Here is a 12,874-nt window from a genome sequence, read left to right on the forward strand (position 1 = left end):
TGTGGCGGCATGTGAACATAAGTTTGTCACGTTTATTTAGTGATGATAAATAAGTTTGGCAGATGATGAGTAGTTTTTCTTTTAGGCAGAGGGTTGCATTTTTTTACTTGCGCTGTTGTAGGGTAATCTTCATGAAAGTATGCGCCATGAAATAAAGTGGTCAACGTTACTTTCTTTAAGAGTCCAGATATATTTGCTGAGCTCAGTAGAGTTTCTTTGTTTTATGTTTCGGTATGATCCTGTGTGGTTTCTGTATCTAGTTTCATGATGGTCCTTCTAGTAGTGTTGCTGTCCCTTCGTGTGACGGTGGCTTGGTAGATTACTGATGTTTGGAGGCAGTTTCCGATAAGTGGGCAAGTGTTCTTTTGTCGGCAGTTGAAAGTTTTGTTGTCTTTTGTGCTGGTGCCATCTGCGGTGTCATCGATGTGTTTGGATGAATTTAAAACGCGTTTGTTGTGATTGTCAATGATCTGCTTGGTGTTGTTCATGCAGCTATGGCTGATCTTGATTGTATTTTGGTTGAAGATTTTTCTAAGATTGTGGCCTTTAGCGAAGTGCTTGTCTACAAGGGCAAGGAATCTCTGTCCAATATTGGTGCTGACGATTTTGCTGAATGGAAGGTTGTACCAGAGTATGTTGTTCCGTTTCTGTTTTTTCGTTGGTTAGTCGTGGGTGGTTCATAGTGTAGAGTGTACCGGTATCCGTGTTCGTCGAGTGCGTTTGCTTTTTGGTATGGAGGGGCGGCTTGGTCGAGGGATGCTTTGTCGGATGAAAGGGATGACAGTCGGTTTTTGATGCCGGCAGGTATATTCTTTGTGGTGATTGGGAGGTGGTTGCTCTCTCGGTGGACGTATTGTAACGTGGTGCCCTCTTAAGTAACTAGCTGGTAAGTTAAAAACGGCCTCTTTACAAAATTTCTTTAGGGACAGTTTCGTTGAAATGTTATCAAGTCAATGACAGTTTTCCAAAGCGTATTTTTTTCGGTTTCTTCTTTACCTCATCCCTTCCAGCACAGTCTCACAGGTAATTTAAAAATTTACTTTAGCTGTTCTACTAATATCCAGCAATCTCGCCCGAACAAGCGTGTTCAATAAAGGATTTATGGAGCAAAAGATTTCCATTTAGTGAGAATCAGGAATTACTCGATTATTTCGAGAGCCGGGAAAGAAATCCACTGTGTTTGTAGCACAATAAACCCAAGAGGGTCGTTTTGATTCTTTTTTTTTTTTTGTTTTGTTTTTTTTGTTTTGACTGCGTTCCGCCGCTTTTTGCGACTTCGCCACCAACATTTTCCCAAAGTTACGAAGGTTTTAAGTCCGTTCCACACACCATTTTTTCTTGAGCGGGATCAAAGCGGGCAAGATGGGCCTATCTACCTATTTAACTTCTACAGCCAGCTGTTTCTAGCTGTTCAAAAGATGATGAAACCTCGTCGCCAGCCAAAAGAAAGAAGCACCCCACAATCATCAGCGAAAACTCTGATTTCGAACAAGGACATTAACTGTTTATCATTTGAACGGCAATGCTTTTTAATTTTGTAAACATTCTTGGTAAGATTTAGCGAGATGTAGCCTATTTTTTATTCAAGACTGGCCTCAGTCTATAAAGACAACTACGGTCTATTCACGACTTGTTCACAAACTAATCTCCCAAAGAAGAAAAATAACGAAAAAAAAACCATGTTAATTGCCGGCCTTGCACGGTCTGTATTGGGGAAAACTGGGCCAGAGGTCTTGCGTATGACCCGAGGCCATAGACCAAGGGGGGTAGTCAAGGCAGAGGGCACAGTTTTTCCCAATACGAACCGACCAAGGCCGACAAATAACATATTTATACTATTTTTCTTTTTTCTTTACTATTATTTTTTTATAAATATCAATTTCTTCTTACTTTTTTGACGTTTCGTCTCTGCCGAAAAGGTTAGTTTTTCGAAGACCTATAATAGCCACTAAGCTACCCTGTAAATTCACGATAAAATGAAGTTTCATAGCTTTGTTATACTTAAACTCCTTGCCCAGTGTTGATTAACCGGATCTCCTCTAAACACTTGCGAAATATTTTGTACCAGTCAATTATGAGAACAGACAGAATTCTGAATTAGAGGAAGTCATCTTTATTTAACAATAATTTTCTGAACCAGTTTTCAAGAAAATAATAATGTACCCACTTAGTCGCTTACCGGACTGCTGTTTGTTTTTGTTCCCTATCATCTAATTCAGTTATTTATTACTCTTTGGTAGAACAATGCTAAAGGCGGTTACAACGTTAGAGACGGTGGAAACGAAAAACCGGAAAAAAATATCGGAAGAAAGGCAGCGTCCACTGGTAAGATAGATATATTTTGACAATTTTTAATGTAATTCATACTCTTTAGACTCTTAACCTGATTACAGTAAGCAATTTCGCCATGTATATATGTATACTATCTATGACCAAATGCCACTCATGCTCTGCACAGCAAATGATCCTGACACTGCGTTAGAAGTTCCCATGCTTCCTTTGTTTTGAAAACCTAATAAGCAAATCAAAATTTTTAACAAGCATTGCTCAGCAAAGCAAACACACAGCACGGAGAGCTGTTGCATTTGAAGTACGCAATATCATAAAAATGGCGTCAAAATCATGCCTTAGCTTGGGAAATAGCACACAGTGTTCAGATTCATGCTAGACACCACGAGCAATTATTGGATGAGTGGAGCATGATATCATGATTTATATTATAAGGACTGAGGTCTAAGTTAAAAACCGCGTTGACGATATCCTGTTTCTCAGTCTGGAATATAAAAATATATTAAAATACTTTCTGGCCATACATTTTGAAAATAAGTTCTTTTTGTGTTAATCCAAAGGAATTTTTCATGAGCGGCAGTGAAAAGGAGGCAACAACGGAGGTTGAAATTATGTGGACAAACCAACATGGAGCGGGACCGGAAAGTGAAGATATAATGGAATCACAGATCATCCTGCAGTACATGTGTCAAATATAATGGAATCACAGATCATCCTGCAGTACATGTGTCAAATATAATGGAATCACAGATCATCCTGCAGTACATGTGTCAAATATAATGGAATCACAGATCATCCTGCAGTACATGTGTCAAACTTCTTCCAAAGAAAACGTTGAGGATATCGTCACTAACAACCTCCTGCTTCATACCATTCGTAATGGGGAAACACGTGACCCGTAGTGAAAAGTCGATCATGATGAGACTCAACAGGAATCTAAACTGGTGAAAATAGAACACGGATTGTATGAGCTTTTAGAATTCTGCAGAGCCTTTGGACGCAGAGAGAGAAACAAAGGTGGCTTTTTCAATTCGGGTAAATATTCTTAGTATCTCACTTATCACTTTACCAGATTAATTTCAATCGCACTTCATACATACAAACATACATACATACATATACATACTTTATTACTGTGGCTGACACTTAGCTACATAAAGCTAGTTTACAGGTCAGTGACGAAAGAAAAGATAAATAAATAAACCTAGAAGCTATATAAGTGTTTAAAATGATATAGTATCATGGAACTGCATAAAATTATAGAACTATTAAGGTTTATCATGAAAAACTAAGTTAAATTGCGAATACCGAGAATTTAAACATTTTCAACCTCGAATACTACGATTCTGAGCTAGTGTCCTGATCGGTTCACTCAATCTCTTTTTAACCGTGTCTAACCTTCGACCGGAGGTGAACATCACTTTGGAGCAATGCTTATTTGAAGTAGCTAAATGCAATCGAGCCCAAAAGCCGGGAGAATTTGAAGACACTGTTTAAAGTCCCACACAAAGTTACAGCTTCACAAGAAGATGGAACCCTTACAAGCGGCTGGTATGACGGCTGATAACTGACATTATTATACATTAGACTTACCATAAAACATCTGATTGGTCGAGAGCATTCAGTCAATATACAGTAGTACGTGAAGTTGATATGATAGCCCAAATTATCTGCTGCAGATATTGGGCGATCATATTGGGCTGCCTAGTTTCCAAGACCCTCGTCCGGGGCTTAATGGCAGCCCGTACTCGAAAAGTCCCATGAATTCTTTACGATTTGGACTCAACAAGTATTTCAAGACAAAAAGAAACTGACGATATCAAAGACCCAGAATTCGCCTAGGCGAACAAAGTATATTTAGCAAAGTGTGTTGATTTAAAACGGCGGGGTTTGGAGAAGGTTGAACACAAACCCGTTATTTTAGAAAACGACCTTCGAAAGCTGTACGAGTATGCAATGCGTCACTTTTCCTGGGAAATCTTCATCCATCGTCATTGACGCCAGGAGATCCCGTCTTCCCATTGGTTTGCAGTTTCTGGAGGCGAGATAATCTCCTGGTGTGGCGCTAGTTGTTTTTGTTTAGGAGCTAAAATCTCGCATTTGATTTTGAGAGAAATACGTACACTTTGGCGATTTTATAGGGTTTGTAGACAACCAATTTTCGAGAAATCTCGCCCAAACATTCCAGGGATAATGACAAACGAAACTGAGTCGAGATATTTTGATATTTAAAATATTTTTCAGGTGGCGTCCATTTACGTAACGCGTTTCTCGAATTTTAGGCTATTCTAACTCTAAATGTGGATATCTAGACAACCAATCAGAATATCGGAAAAGCCTGACTCACTTTTGTTGATTGATGCCTTGTGAATAAGACCGTGCAGCCATTTTGCTCGTGCTGCGGGATCCGACACCCGATAAATTCAACAGAAGGTCGTTTCACGCTTTACTGGCTCTTGACACTTCCTGAATGAAAAAATCGCTTATATTATATTCTTATCGTAAACTGAATTTATTAATCTTTCTTCTGATCAGTATAGTTTGTTAGGAATTTCTTTCAAGTAGCGCGCGTATGAATTTTTTCTCGAAGGACACTCGCGAATGTGATAAGTAACCCTAAGCTTCGGCAGATAACTCAGACCTTAGTTTTGATAATTCACGGCATCAAACTCAATCTCATCCAATAATTGCTTATTGTGAGAAAATTCAATATTTGGCCGAAAAGCGGAATTTCGAGGTTATACGTAAAATTTTTGTGGACAGTCTCTCAGCCAAGGGAAAACGAAATTGTCAGCCGACACACCAGCGAGCCAGAAAGGGGTTTGTCTGTTTAATAGCCCTCCCATTAGTTTTCGAATCACGCAAAACTGCTGTTGATCTGATGGTGGATGTGTATTTGCGACTGGCTTTTTAATATCCCTAACATTGGACTCTATATAGTGAGTTTGTTTTTCTTTCAAGTAAAGTCATAGAGATAAAATGATGAAACCCTTGAGCTGGCTTTTTTCCGCTGGCTTTGTTTCTTTTCACGGAAAAGATGGAGTCTAAGTCAAATTTTTAAGTAGACTGGGGGGGGGGGGGGTTATTGCGTGATAACTGTCCGGTACCTTTGCATTACGCGACGTAAAGTAGCCGATGAAATCGCACGACAATTAATAGGTGGGTGGTAATTAGTAAAAGTTCCTGTATGGATATAAAGAATCTGCTATACTTGTTAAAATCACCATTAATTTATTGCGTTTTTTGTTGGCTAAGTTATATCTGTTTCACAACAACATGCTCCATTTTCTCAAACACTTAACAGGTTTGTTTACCGCCGATCAAGAACTAGACGGTGACACTGCAATTTACACCAGACAGAACGCAAATGGGCTGCAAAGGGTATATGAAGTACCAGAAGAACGTGATTACTATCCCTACTGGGGAAGGACATTGCGATCATGGTCAGCGATAGCAACACCGAGCAATTCATGAAAGAATACGTAAACAGGGCTGAAAATGAATCCAAATGTGTGTCAGTTTTGAATTGAAAGGTTTTATACTACAAAAAGTAACATGACAGATCATGTGGAAAGCGATGGATTTTGTAAAATGGGTAAGTTTTTCAAACTGATACATGGCATGTTGAAAAATGACTCTCTTTGGTTTACTTTCAGGCCATAAAAGGACATACGAAAAGAGATGCCTGCCCTTATATAACCCGTAAAGAACCAAACACGGAATGTGTTGCGGAGTTCATCACAGAGGATTCGTGTGAAAATGGAAGAGGAGAGTGCATCAAAGTACAACAGACTTCAAAGAAAAGTCACACAGCAGAATTACCCCTAGTGATAGGGTGGGTGTGGCGTATGAGCCTCGTCTGATAACACAGGGTACAAGAGAAGACGAGAAATATCTAGTTCCGGCAGACCCCCCAGAGGTTTTATTCGCTCCATTCACAGTTGTGAATTACAATGTCACGAACATGGACGGAAGTTTTCTTCATACAAATGGAAACTTCCTCACTTTCCCTCCAACACTGTTCAGCGATGCGTGTTGAGAATCAGGAGAGGGAAGCCAAGATTAATTTTTTTATTTTAGATTCATTTAATTTTAGAGCCTCCCCCCCCCCCTCCGCTTCCTCGAGGAAGAACACAGACTGGTGAAGGTTCACGGAAAATAAACCATAATTTTGAATAAGTCTCCTTGCATTAATATGGTCTCTTTCTTTCCACCCCTAACCAAATTTAAGAAAGTTGCTTAAGCTTATTATTCTTTCTTCCGGTCTGGTGATCATGCAACACTTATGTGATCCTTTATCTCCATGTGTTACGCGCATGGCCGGGTGACCTCCTTTGACTATTGCTTTGTCTGCGTCTGATCATGGACTGTTTATTTGGACCTGTGTGGGACGAGGCCTGACACATGTCTTTTGTCATCTCTTCATTCGTTACATTTTATTCCCAATTAATCTGCATTTTCATTGCATTTCTATATTTTTATATTTTTAATTTTTAATTATACTTTAATTATATATTATATTATAGGGTCCTTATAGTTTTCATATTGTATTTATATATATATATATATATTTACATATATTAGTGATTGTAAGCTAGACGTAATTCAGCCTATGGCTGCTATGTTTTTAGTCGATAAACTATCTATCTATCTATCTATCTGTCTATCTATCTATCTATCTATCTATCTATCTATCTATCTATCTATCTCATATAATTTACTGTGACATACTGGTTAAATTGACAGATATAACATCACAACAAAAGATGTACCGAGGAGTTTTGATTCAAATAACAAAGAGTGAGTAAACATGAGTACTGATCATGTTGAGAATAAAAGCTGGGAATTTCCTTTTCGTGCCATCGAGTGCTCTGCTAAAACATTTTTTTAATTTTTTTCAATTTTGTAGAATGCTGTATTTAATTTGTTTGCTTACTTGTTTCCCTTTTTTTTGAACAATTTTTTTAAAATTACATTAATATGTTTTATTGATTTTTTTTTAACAATTTTGAGATTTTTTTTAGCAAAAACCGTGGCCACCAAAATATTTTTCTCTCCTTACCTAAATCGGGACACAACCACAATTGTCCGACTTCCCCACCCCTCCCCCCTTACAGAATTATTGTTCCACAAGGTATCAGTGAGGTGATATCTTGGCTATTATGACGTTTTGACGATAGATTCTTCGCCTGCGAGGCCTTCATTATTAGTTTTAGTTTTAGAAGCCGGCGAGTTAGCTTGCGAGGAGTCTGGCTCTAATAATTACTATGGGCTCTAATAATTACTATAACGAGACCAAACAAAAACTGCGCATGCGAAGGAAACTAGGTAACGAGCAAACTCTCCAATTCCCTTTGAAGTATACACAACTTAAATTACGTCACCGAATGCTTTTTCCAGAGATAAGTTTTTTCTGTCCTTTAGCCGAAGAAACTTCTATAGAAATATATTTCATGAATCATTTCAGCCGACTGTTACTAATCTACAGACATTGACTCAAGTTTGATTCTAAATACCTGAATACGATTTGTTGGTAACCAATTGACGGTAACGATCTTGCTTTTTTTGACGGTTGAATGATCGGCGGTTTATTCCTGGTCATGTGACGGTTAACCTCATTGAGACGCACCTCTACGCTAACCATAGACTGCGATAACAAGATTTGGAAAAAAATGATTATGAGATATGATTTCCTTGCCAGTGTTACAGCTAATCCTTACGCAAAAGCTGTTGATGGTACCGACCTGAAATTAACCTTGAACGCTTCTCAACTGTGTCGCACATTCCAGGACAGAACACATGTAATCTACTTGAAGCCAAGAACATCGTTGCTCACAGATCATTGGAAAAAAACAATCTTCTACGTCGGAGGAATGGGAAAGAGAGGAAACATCGTTCAGGTTTATCCAGCCATGGAATATCGCTTCACCCCTGAGCGTATCACTGTTTCTACAAATGATGTCTTGTGTTTCGCTTGGTCAGGTGAGTCTGTTTGTAGTGACGTACTTACCCCTCGACTGAACCATATAAACCAACCAGCCTTGTCCGCAGAACGGAATATTTCGTGACGTAAGGTTTGATAAGTCACGTCATGGTTACTTGATGAAACCTCAGCACCAGAGAAAAACCTAAAAAAAAAAATAAATAAATAGATAAATAAATAAATAAATAACAAAAACAAAAAGAGTTTGCTGAAATAGAAGAACATTGGAGATGGAAAAGTGAACTTCACAGATTACAAAAAGAGGGCTTTTGAAATTTAGGCGAAATCTTAACAAGATCCTCAAAAACCGCCGTGTAGCTACTATGGTATTTATTATGATAGGTGTGCTGGAGTGCAGAGTGAAAGGACAATATTTATGCAGGTGAAATGGAGTGGCGAGACAGCTAAATTCGTATATAAAAGGTCTCAAAGGTAGGAAAATCAACCAAGGCATTTTCTTAAGCCATCATCCAACTATAAAGACAGACTCAGCACTGAATTCATTAACAAAAAGAAATCCTCGCGTTATTTTCGACTTGAATTATTTATCGCCAAATTCGGGCAGAATTAGCCAAAGTTCACCCAATATTCATGATAACAGTCGCGGCCGGGTTGTTGAAAGCTGGTCACGTTAAATAACCCAGAGTTAGCGTGAAATTTGATTTCAGATCTGAAAGTTATAAATTAAAGGAAATATCAGTTTAATTATTTTTACGTATGATGCACGACCTCGCAGTAGATAGCGCTATTTAAGCAATAGCGAAAATCAGACCTGAAAAAAATCAGGCCTGTACGGGACTCGAACCACTGACCTCTGCGATACTAGTGCAGCGCTCTTACCAATTGAGCTAACAAGCCAACTGAGAGCAGGCTGTTAAGTTGATTCGTAATGAACCCGTGAAAGTGATAAATGAGATAGAATAAATATATGAAGATCATATATTTTGAACTGCGGTATTTGATACGTATGATGCACGATCCTCGCAGTAGATAGCGCTGTTTAAGCAATAGCGAAAATCAGACCTGAAAAAAATCAGGCCTGTACGGGACTCGAACCACTGACCTCTGCGATACTAGTGCAGCGCTCTTACCAATTGAGCTAGCAAGCCAACTGAGAGCAGGCCGTTAAGTTGATTCGTAATGAACCCGTGAAAGTGATAAATGAGATAGAATAAATATATGAAGATCATATATTTTGAACTGCGGTATTTGATACGTATGATGCACGATCCTCGCAGTAGATAGCGCTATTTTTTCGCTATTGCTTAAATAGCGCTATCTACTGCGAGGATCGTGCATCATAGGTATCAAATACCGCAGTTCAAAATATATGATCTTCATATATTTATTCTATCTTAATTATTTTTACGTATGATGGACGATCCTCGCAGTAGATAGCGCTATTTGAGCAATAGCGAAATTCAGACCTGAAAAAAATCAGGCCTGTACGGGACTCGAACCACTGACCTCTGCGATACTAGTGCAGCGCTCTAACCAATTGAGCTAACAAGCCAACTGAGAGCAGGCCGTTAAGTTGATTCGTAATGAACCCGTGAAAGTGATAAATGAGATAGAATAAATATATGAAAATCATATATTTTTTTTTTTTTTTTTTTTTTCGCTATTTGAGCAATAGCGAAATTCAGGTCTGAATTTCGCTATTGCTCAAATAGCGCTATCTACTGCGAGGATCGTCCATCATACGTATCAAATACCGCAGTTCAAAAAAAAAAAAAAAAAAAAAAAAAAAATATGATTTTCATATATTTATTCTATCTCATTAATTATTTTTGTCTACAATTTTGATGATTGGTATGCTCTAAAGTAATTAAGGGAAAATTTTCTGATAAAGGCTTTGATTAGAGAAACCGTTAAAGAAATCTGGCGTAAAATTTAACCCTTGGTTAGTGGTATTCGGCTTTCGAACAGTTGGGCCCTGAAAGTTAACTTTTCGATGCCAACCCTTTTTATAGGTCCAACGACAATCCTAAAAACAACGACGGCGATGGGGAAAAACGTGAGTAACTTTGAGGAAAATTAACTCGCTCGAGATAAAGCATTAGTGGGAATAGAACGTGAACATAAATACAGTCGAACCTGTATTTAGCGGCGATCCATGGAGAATGGTAAGGTGACCGTTAAATGCAGGTTCCACAGAAAAGGGGTGTCATAAACAAACGATGCATGAATAAACAACATTTTATCTCATGACCTCTTATTGCACATTTACATTAACACCCTTTAAAACTTACTAACCTTTATTTCGAGAGATAAATATAGATCTGATTTTACGTGAGAGACCATTCTTAGTTTCTTTGAGTGATTCTTCTTAAGCGAAGTGCAAGTTGAAGACGATACAGAAAGGCCGTTGGGATTCAGTAAAGGGTGACCACGACCGCTCTTATAGGGGTGACCGTTTAATAAGGTGCCGCTGCAATGCAGGTTCGACTCTGTGCATCCTCGAGGGATAAAAAATTTTGTCTTGCTTAGATCTGAACCTGCATGCTTGGTGTACATTTAATGCTTTTAAGAATCTTAATTGAACATTGAAAACCCCAGTACCTCATTGACTCTCTTTGGGATGGTCAATGAAATAAAACGATTCTTTATGCCAGTGGCTGGGCATTTCCTCCTCAAAAAATTTTTATTCCTTTTTAGCGGGAGCAGACAGAACAAAGGGGTGTTGGATCCGGACACACTATTCAAAAGGGGAGAGAGGATGTCAAAATCTTAAACCAGAACACGGACAATGTTTAGGTCTGGAAAATAAGGTTGTGGTTGCTGAAGTAGAAACTGCAAATGCACACGAGTTGAATCTCTCTCTAAACACTGGATGTTACAAGAAGAAAGGACGAGAAGAGAAAGAGGTCCTAAGGTGGATGACGCCCCAGCCTCCCTCAACCCGCCGTCAGGCTTCCTTCTTAAGGAGCCTGGGAAACTGACCGTAACATGAGCACGCGCAATAACAACTTCTCCAAACGCCGTCACATGGGGCAGATCACCGTTACTGAAACTTTAGCTCCCCCTGAATAAACTATATCAGTGAACAACTCTAGAAACACAGAGCAAGGAATGCAGTGAGGTAACCCTGTTGGGAGTCAGATTTTCTGCATTGTAGGGAATTGTTTGTGATCCCATTAAACAGGGTTTCCCTCGTTTTCTTTGTTTGTTAGTTTGATTGGAATTACTGCAGTTAATACTGCTGGGTATCAGCTTTTTCCATTATATCAGGGCTCGAAGTAAGAGGGTCCCTCATACTTTTTACTTGAAACCTGATTGGGCGATTGATTTCTTCTTTATTCGTGAATCGTGATTAAAGATGATAAGATCGTTTTTTTTGTCCATGTAAACTAATTTTTTTAACGCGACTCGCGAATGAAGAGCTGAATTAAACGTGACTGTGAACCAATTTTTGAAAATGTACGTATTGTTCCCGAATGGCTCTCTTGACCAGGGTTTTAACAGGACATGGACTTAATATGGATTCTACTCGTAAGTTAGCTCGTGTTATTGTAGAATCGATTGCTATATCACTAGCTTCAACTTACCGGTAGTTAGCCTCATAACTTTAGTAGGTATTATTGTTTTAACTTGGGCCGAGTACGTATAGAACTGTTGTGCTACTTGTATGCACAAACCTCTCGTCTCTACTTTTTGAGACAACTCAAGAGATCCGGAGTTGCACCAAGCGAACTTGTGCAATTCTATGTGACATGTATTAGGCCCGTCTTGGAATACGCAAGTCCTGTATTCCACCGTTCTCTACCAAACTACATCAGTGAAGATTTGGAACGGATCCAAAGAAGGGCACTCAGAATCATCTATCCTAACCTGTCATATTGTGTAGCACTAGAAACGGCTGGCCTACCGAAACTTCACGAGAGGAGGGAAAAAATCTCAACCAACCTGTTTGACGAGATAGTCCGTAACCCCACCCATAGACTCCACAGCCTCCTCCCCCAAAGGAAGAGTTGTAGATACGCACTGAGGCGCAAAAGTGATTTCACTCTCCCCATATGCAAAACCGAGCGCTTGAAGAATAGTTTTATTTTTAGCCATATTTATAAGATGTAGATAATTTTCCTTCTTTCTTAACGACAAAGTTGTAATATTTTACACGTCCTTTTTATCATCTGTACTTGTAAATATTCCGTAATTCAGCCCATGGCTGCAAGGTGTTTATAATAAAGTATCTATCTATCTATCAAACCAACATCTAGCATTTTTGGGTTTTATTAGTTTTATCAACTGATTTGATAATGTAAATTGGGGTTTCAAAGCTGACGTTTCGAGAGTTAGCCCTTCGTCAGAGCGAATCATTTAACATTTAGTTTGCTGAGCCGGTTTCACGATTTATTTTGCGGCCTCATGCACATTACAAGCGTGGTAGAAATACTTGTTTTAAAAAGAGGAGGGAGGGGTGGGGATGTGATCTATTGAGATATGCCGCCGGTGCCAGCCGGGAAATTATTCGAACCAAGTACATTGTATTAAATTGCTGGTGATGTCATTAATAAAGGGTTTCCGACGGTATCTTTGCTTGCAGTTTATTCTGTGTCGTTTGTACTGAAATCAAAAGTTGCTGCACCACGCTGTCGATCC

General features: G+C 38.9%; 1 pseudogene; it reads left to right on the top strand.

The window, feature by feature from the left end:
- LOC111324393 (protein DD3-3-like) overlaps nt 1-10,389 on the top strand; it is a 14,528-nt pseudogene extending 4,139 nt beyond the window's left edge.
- Nucleotides 10,390-12,874: the final 2,485 nt, after the last annotated feature.

The sequence above is a fragment of the Stylophora pistillata genome, chromosome 1 (assembly GCF_964205215.1).
Source record: "Stylophora pistillata chromosome 1, jaStyPist1.2, whole genome shotgun sequence".
In the NCBI taxonomy this organism is placed as follows: domain Eukaryota; kingdom Metazoa; phylum Cnidaria; class Anthozoa; order Scleractinia; family Pocilloporidae; genus Stylophora; species Stylophora pistillata.